The sequence below is a fragment of the Perissodus microlepis genome, chromosome 4, assembly GCF_051167445.1.
Source record: "Perissodus microlepis isolate ML-2025 ecotype Zambia chromosome 4, ASM5116744v1, whole genome shotgun sequence".
Lineage (NCBI taxonomy): Eukaryota > Metazoa > Chordata > Actinopteri > Cichliformes > Cichlidae > Perissodus > Perissodus microlepis.
The window spans coordinates 26,763,032-26,771,599 of NC_140464.1; positions in this window are offsets into that span (position 1 = coordinate 26,763,032).

Here is an 8,568-nt window from a genome sequence, read left to right on the forward strand (position 1 = left end):
AAATAGCAGCCAATCAAAAGAGTCTCTGCTGGCACGAGAGTGGAAAAAGGAGTGGAAACGGAAGGACACTGGATTTAATTTATTAATCATCACGGTGTCTTTTTCTTGTCTTGTCACGGCAACAATTGGGTGTTGTGTGACTAGGAGAATGAAGTGTGTAGCCTAATGCGCTTTGAGTGCTTCTTCTGGCGTACTGTAGCATAATGGTATAATTCTCAAACAGGTACCCTAAAGCAGATGACTCGTAATCTGGAGAGGAAATGGCGTGTCACAAATTTAGAGGATCATCATTTAGCCTGGAGAAATAGTTTGCTGCTTTATAAGAAAGCCCTCCGCAAAGCCAGAACATCTTACTATTCATCACTGATTGAAGAAAATAAGAACAACCCCAGGTTTCTCTTCAGCACTGTAGCCAGGCTGACAAAGAGTCAGAGCTCTGTTGAGCCAACCATCCCTTTAACGTTAACTAGTAATGACTTCATGAACTTCTTCACAAATAAAATTTTTATCATTAGAGAAAAAATTACCAGTAATCATCCCACAGATGTAATATTATCTACAGCTACTCTTAGTACCATTGATGTTAAGTTAGACTCTTTTTCTCCAATTGATCTTTCTGAGTTAACTTCAATAATTACTTCCTCCAAACCATCAACGTGTCTTTTAGACCCCATTCCTACAAAACTGCTCAAAGAAGTCCTGCCATTAATTAATTCTTCGATCTTAAATATGATCAACCTATCTCTAATAATCTGCTATGTACCACAGGCCTTCAAGCTGGCTGTAGTTAAACCTTTACTCAAAAAGCCATCTCTAGACCCAGCAGTCTTAGCTAATTATAGGCCAATCTCCAACCTTCCTTTCATATCAAAAATCCTTGAAAGAGTAGTTGTCAAACAGCTAACAGATCATCTGCAGAGGAATGGTTTATTTGAAGAGTTTCAGTCAGGTTTCAGAGCTCATCACAGCACAGAAACAGCTTTAGTGAAGGTTACAAATGATCTTCTTATGGCCTCTGACAGTGGACTCATCTCTGTGCTTGTCCTGCTAGACCTCAGTGCAGCGTTCGATACTGTTGACCATAATATCCTATTAGAGCGATTAGAACATGCTGTAGGTATTACAGGTACTGCACTGCAGTGGTTTGTATCATATCTATCTAATAGACTCCAATTTGTGCATGTAAATGGAGAGTCCTCTTCACACACTGAGGTTAATTATGGAGTTCCACAGGGTTCAGTGCTAGGACCAATTCTGTTTACATTATACATGCTTCCCTTAGGCAGCATCATTAGAAGACATAGCATACATTTTCACTGCTATGCAGATGACACCCAGCTCTATCTGTCCATGAAGCCAGATAACACACACCAATTAGTTAAACTGCAGGAATGTCTTAAAGACATAAAGACCTGGATGGCCGCTAACTTTCTGCTTCTTAATTCAGATAAAACTGAGGTTATTGTACTCAGCCCTGAAAATCTTAGAAATATGGTATCTAACCAGATTCATACTCTGGATGGCATTACCTTGGCCTCCAGTAACGCTGTGAGGAACCTTGGAGTCATTTTTGACCAGGACATGTCCTTCAACGCACATATTAAACAAATATGTAAGACTGCTTTCTTCCATTTGCGCAACATCTCTAAAATTAGAAATATCCTGTCTCAGAGTGACGCTGAAAAACTAGTTCATGCATTTATTACTTCCAGGCTGGACTACTGTAATTCATTATTATCAGGATGTCCAAAAAACTCACTGAAAAGCCTTCAGCTAATCCAAAATGCTGCAGCAAGAGTACTGACAGGGACTAGAAGGAGAGAGCATATTTCTCCTGTTTTGGCTTCCCTTCATTGGCTTCCTGTTAAATCCAGAATTGAATTCAAAATCCTGCTCCTCACATACAAGGTCTTAAATAATCAGGCCCCATCTTATCTTAATGACCTTGTAGTACCATATCACCCTATTAGAGCACTTCGCTCTCGCTCTGCAGGCCTACTTGTTGTTCCTAGAGTATTTAAAAGTAGAATGGGAGGCAGAGCCTTCAGTTTTCAGGCCCCTCTTCTGTGGAACCAGCTTCCAGTTTGGATTCGGGAGACAGAAACTATCTCTACTTTTAAGATTAGGCTTAAAACTTTCCTTTTTGCTAAAGCATATAGTTAGGGCTGGACCAGGTGACCCTGAATCCTCCCTTAGTTATGCTGCAATAGACGTAGGCTGCCGGGGGATTCCCATGATGCATTGAGTTTTTCCTTTCCAGTCACCTTTCTCACTCACTATGTATTAATAGACCTCTCTGCATTGAATCATATCTGTTATTAACCTCTGTCTCTCTTCCACAGCATGTCTTTTATCCTGTCTTCCTTCTCTCACCCCAACCGGTCGCAGCAGATGGCCGCCCCTCCCTGAGCCTGGTTCTGCCGGAGGTTTCTTCCTATTAAAAGGGAGTTTTTCCTTCCCACTGTCGCCAAAGTGCTTGCTCATAGGGGGTCATATGATTGTTGGGTTTTTCTCTGTATCTATGAAGCGCCTTGAGGCGACTTTTGTTGTGATTTGGCGCTATATAAATAAAATTGAATTGAATTGAATTAAATAAATAGTGTAAATAAAAGTATATAATTGAGCAAAAAAGCTTAAAGTTTTTTGAAGAGCTGAATTTTGACAAGTTTCTTTAAAAAGTCTAATGATTCTGAAGTGGTTGGTTCAAGGCACTAGACCAGAGAGAGGATGGCTACACGAACCATGTCTGTCATGGGGCTGGATCATATGAGGTGCCGTAAGGGACATTATTACTGAAACGCTCTCACACACACTACTGAAACGCTCTCACACACACTACTGAAATTTTAGCTCTCACACACACAACTGAAACGCTCTCACACACACTACTGAAACGCTCTCACACACACTACTGAAATTTTAGCTCTCACACACACTACTGAAATGCTCTCACACACACTACTGAAATGCTGTCACACACACTACTGAAACGCTCTCACACACACTACTGAAATTTTAGCTCTCACACACACAACTGAAACGCTCTCACACACACTACTGAAACGCTCTCACACACACTACTGAAATTTTAGCTCTCACACACACAACTGAAACGCTCTCACACACACTACTGAAACACTCTCACACACACTACTGAAATTTTAGCTCTCACACACACAACTTGGATACTTGGAGGCAGTGGCAAGGAATACAAACCATCACAGACTACAAGCTCACTCTGCAGACCGTGGTGACACAATCCCCAGACAGTGTGTGGAGATCCCTTGCCAAAATCAGTACCGCCGTTCCCACATGCCTCAAAGCCTCCACCATCATTACTGTACCCAAGAAGTCATCTACCTCCTGCAGTTAATCATGCATCAAATCAAATTATCGCTTTCGTCAAAACGCTCAAGTGATGATGGAATTTCAACTGCCCCTTACTCAGCCCTCACACGTCTCAACACTAGAGACTCATATGTCAGAGTGCTGTTCATAGACTTCAGTTCAGCATTCAACACCATCATTCCCCAGCAACTAATTCACAAACTGGATCTGCTGGGGATCAGCACCTTGCTGTATAACTGGCTGCTAGATTTCTTGACAGGAAGACAGCAGACAGTACGGGTCGACAGCAACAACTCCAGTGCAAGAACACTGAATACGGGGGCTCCCCAAGGATGTGTGTTGAGCCCCCTTCTCTTCACTCTGCTGACCCACGACGAGATCTACTACAGGGGTGAAGTTAACCATCTGACAGAGTGGTACAGCTACAACAACCTGTCCCTGAATGTGGAGAAGACCAACAGCGACTCTACTTCCTCTGCAAACTGAGAAGCACAAGAGATTCAACCCCCATTATGAGCACCTTCTACAGAGGCACAGTTGAGAGTATCCTCACCAGCTGCATCACTGTGTGGTATGACTCCTGCACTGGGTTCTGCAGGAAAAAATGACAACGGGTAGTGAGAGCAGCTGCACCTGCCTCATCCGGAAGGTCCTCTCCATTACAGGTGACTCCACTCATCCCTTCAGCAGCGTCTTCAGTTTGCTGCCATCAGGAAGGATACTGAAGAGCCTCCGGGCCAGAACACACAGACTGAGAGACAGCTTCGTCCATTGGGCTGTCAGGATGCTGACCATCTCTGAATCGAGAAGGGGGGCCCAAGGGTACATCTTTCGCCATCCTACAATGCTATGATTGTAGCCATTCCCCACTTTCTGTGAATGGTACTCATGGCCATTAATCAGTAGGCTTTGATTAGTTGTCATTGATCAATGGTCATAAGAATTTGCATACTAACAATCATGGAACTAACCCCCCAGCCCATTGTTCATTCAGTGGTGCTAGTTTCGTTCACTATGCAAATGTACTGTTTATAAGGTTGGGGAAACCTGCAGTCAGCTGAGACTGAAGAAGTCACTTGGATGAGTGACGAAACGTTTCTCCAACTGAAAATGTCCAGATGAACAGAATCAACCTTTTGGGATTTACTTACCTGGATGATTAAGCACACATCAAGACGTTATTTTATTAAAATTTTTAAAATGTTAGCAGCACAAACAAACATTTTAGCAGCACAAACCAGCACAAACATAGCACAGTTGATTGACACCCATCTTGTTTGAGTCCATTAATATGGGGGGCTGGTTGACCTTTGATGACCTCTAGAAATTTTTATTAATATCTTTAAAATGATAGCAGCACAAATGAAAATTTTTGCAGCACAAACCAGCGCAAACGTAGCACAAACGTTTGATACCACTTTTGTTGGATTTGAAGAAGGTGGGGGGGGGCAACTTCACTCACATGCTGTATGTATGTGCAAAGGGGAAGAGGAGGCTCTATTCTCAAAGAAAGATTTAGTGTGTACACCAGGGGTCCCCAATCCCAGTCCACGAGGGCCGGTGTCCCTGCAGGTTTTAGATCTCACCCTGGATCAACACACCTGAATCACATGATTAGTTCATTACCAGGCCTCTGGAGAACTTCAAGACATGTTGAGAAGGTAATTTATCCATTTAAATCAGCTGTGATGGATCAAGGACACATCTAAAACCTGCAGGGACACCGGCCCTCGTGGACTGGGATTGGGGGCCGCTGGTGTACACCAAAGTGATGGAGAGTTGCTGCTTTTTATTGCTTTGTTTTTTTTTTTTTGTCACTTAGTTAGCTAGTGCTTAGTGAAGCACTTTGCTGTGGTTTTCTGGGGAGCAGCATTGGAACTGTTGACTACAGACTGGATAAACTGATCAGGAAACAAGCTCTGCGATTGGCTGCAAAGTGGACACTTTTAAAGCTGTAGTGAAGAGAGGGTCACTGAACAAAGCATTCTCCTCATGGATAATCCTGACCATCATCTGCACCATTTGCCAGGAGTAGAGAGCACTTTTTAACAGACTGATTAAGCTCCACCGCCACAAGGACAATAGAGGGAAACTGCATACTGTTATCTTCTATAATACAATATGTCTGTCTCACAGATAAGCATCTGTAAGAAACAACTGCAAAACAAAAAATCCCCAAAATGGGATAAATAAAGCATTTGTCTTATCTAATATTTGGGCACTGTGCTATTAGTTACACTACAAGCAAAAGTTGTCTACACAGATGTTCAACCTTTGCTCTTTGGCTATAGTCACCAAAGTGAATATCACCAACAGACTGTCTAAGATAATCTCTGAAGTTAAAGGCATCTGTTAGAAGGTTATCTGAAGGTCAATCAATAAAGACTATTAAGACTGCTACAAAACGTTTTGCTATATTGTGATATCTGCCAAAGCAGGTCTCAAAGGTCGACTCGCAGGTTTTTTTTTTTATTAATTAATTAATGAATTAATAAAGTTTTGTGTAGGTTTTTTGAACTAACAGCAGTAGAGTAACATTCTAAAAATGGCTCAATATATGGAGTTGCTGCAGAGATTCCAGGGGAGGTCGTTTGAAAAGTATGCTCTATAAAGCACTATGTTGTATTTCACATTCAAAGAAAATTTCCTTAACTGTTCTTCCTTCACTCAGAATGCACCTGTCCACTACATTTTTTTGTGCAATCTTGTTGACTGCCACCACAGTGGGAGAGTGGGTTAGAAGAAGGTTCCTGGTTTTACACCACGACAGTGAGATTTCTAAGGAGCACTTGAATGTTCTCCTTGCAGATAAAGTGCTGTATGTATGTATGTATGTATGTTTAAAATGTGGCTTGAAGTCTAAAGTGCATAGAGTGATCAGTATCCTGCAGCACAATCAGTGGTGTTCAGTATCTCTGCAGCAGCCTGGGCGTGGTGTTCAGAGGCAGGTGTTGGGTTTCTTGGACACCATAAAGCAGATCTGTAAATCTCCTTTATGGTGTCATCATGGACAGAATTCCATGATGAAGAAAGGGTAAGATCTTTTGAGAAATAATGTTTTGAGTTACTTGTTGCTATGTAAAAAAGCAGAACCTATGTTTGCATAAAATAATGATGTGGTCCCATGTTTCCTAAAAAGAATGCCAATTTTAAACAGGTTTGAGCTTTATCTCAATCCATTTAAATGAACTTTGGCCCAGAGAGGATCGTGGCATTTTCACATATGACTTTTTCTTTGCATGATTAAGAGTTTTAATCTGCATTTGTGCATGGCACAGCAAACTGTGTTCACAAACCCATGCAGTCATTTCTATGTGGTTCCCCTGTTTAGCTCATTTCCTGTTTTATTTTAGTCGTTTCTATTCTTTGTGCATTGCCATGAGTCTTCCTTCCTTTTGAGTTTTGTCACTTCTGTTGTGATTTTGTTCAGCCGTGTTTTGTTTTTCCCAGCTGTCTCCACTTCCCTAATCACCCTTTTGTGTACCGGTGTATATATAGTCGCTGTCTCTTTTTGTCCCTTGTCAGAGTATCAGTTCTGACAGAACAACAACAGTCCTCCACGCACTTTATATTGTGTGGTAAAGACCTTACAGTTATACCATGGAAACCCCAATAATCAGATGGCCCCAAATGAGCAAGCACTTGGTGATAGTGGGAAGGAAAAACTACAGGAAGAAATCTTCAGCAGAACCAGGCTCAGGGAGGGGCAGCTGTCTGCCGGGGGTGAGGAGAGGGAGATGGGACAAAAAGAAACAATTTGGAAGACATTAATAATAACCAATTATTCAATTCAGAGTGGTATATAAACACAGAAAACTTTTTTTAAAAAGCTGACCCTTTGGAGGAGCTCATCTCGGTGTGGTTCCAGTTTAACTCAGGAGCGGTCTGTTTATGGGGTGAATGTGATCTGACTTCAGTTTGAACCAACCAACATTGCAAGTCTGAGCTAAAAAAAAACAAAAAACTTGTGGCAATGTACTATAGATATGAAAAGGTCTGTATGGGCTAGCAATTAGCTGTAAAATGAATGGAAATTCTCCATGTTCTCCAGTAATCCAGAACACAGAACCGTATTCCTGACAGAAGCAAAAGCGAAAGAGTAGGTTTACAAATTGTTAGTGAGACTTGGTTTGATGTATTGTTGCCCCTGGCCCAATGCACTTTTGCCCAATGAGTGGACTGAACATTCTCATGTGGTTAGTAGTGACACATTGTGGTTGGCTTCCAGTTCACCTAGATTCTCTGTCCGAAAAGAAACCAAATCACAGGAAAAAACCTTATATGTTTACAAACTCATCAACTGATTCGGACCAGCGTAAACAAGAGACAAGGCTGAGGTGGTCTGGACATGTATCGAGGATGGAGAGTAAATAGAGTGAACTAATGTTTAGTATGGAGTTGCCAGGCAGCAGAAAAGCAGAAGACCACAGAGAACATTCATGGATGTAATGAAGGATGACATGTAGATTGTTGTTATAACAGAGTAGGAAGATGGAGGCAGATGATCTGCTTTGGCAACCTCTAAAGGTAGCACCTGAAAGAAGATGAACATCTGCCCATCTTTATGTCTGAGAAACTCGGCCTCTCTAAGATTTTTTTCATAATACCCAGTCATGTTACTGACATGCTGCCAGTTAACTGAATTAGTTCCAAAATTATCCTCCAACTGTTTTTAGCATCACTTAGGCCTAGACTAGGCTGTATACAACTGGCTGTAGAATCAAGTAGCCATTCCTGTTATTATTTGAAATCTGCAGTCTGAGGTGCGTAGCTGTCACATTGCAATGTAAGTGCTTTTCGCCCAGCAGAGTACGCTGGGTGATAAAAAAAAAAAAAAAAAAAGAGCTACACAAATCTTCACAGACCCTCACACTCACTGATAATTTATGTCACCCGGACCTGAGCGGATTTTCTGGTGCAGAACATATAATCCCAGTTTTTATTTGCTTTTCCAGACTTTTGTACCCTTGTCTCATCACTTGGAGCGATGATAAATCAGTCCAAAGTATTTCTGAGCGATCACTTACAAAGAATTTGAAGATGGGTGTGGAGTAGTACAGTTGGCTCTAGAAGGACTCTTGTAGAGCTCCAGCGAGCCATAGACGTTTTACTTTACCTCTTATTAATTTCATTCTTTTTCTTCTTTTCATTGACTTTAACTTATTACTCTGTCTGTGACACAGTTAAGACTCGGGTTGAGTTACAAATGATCAAGAATCA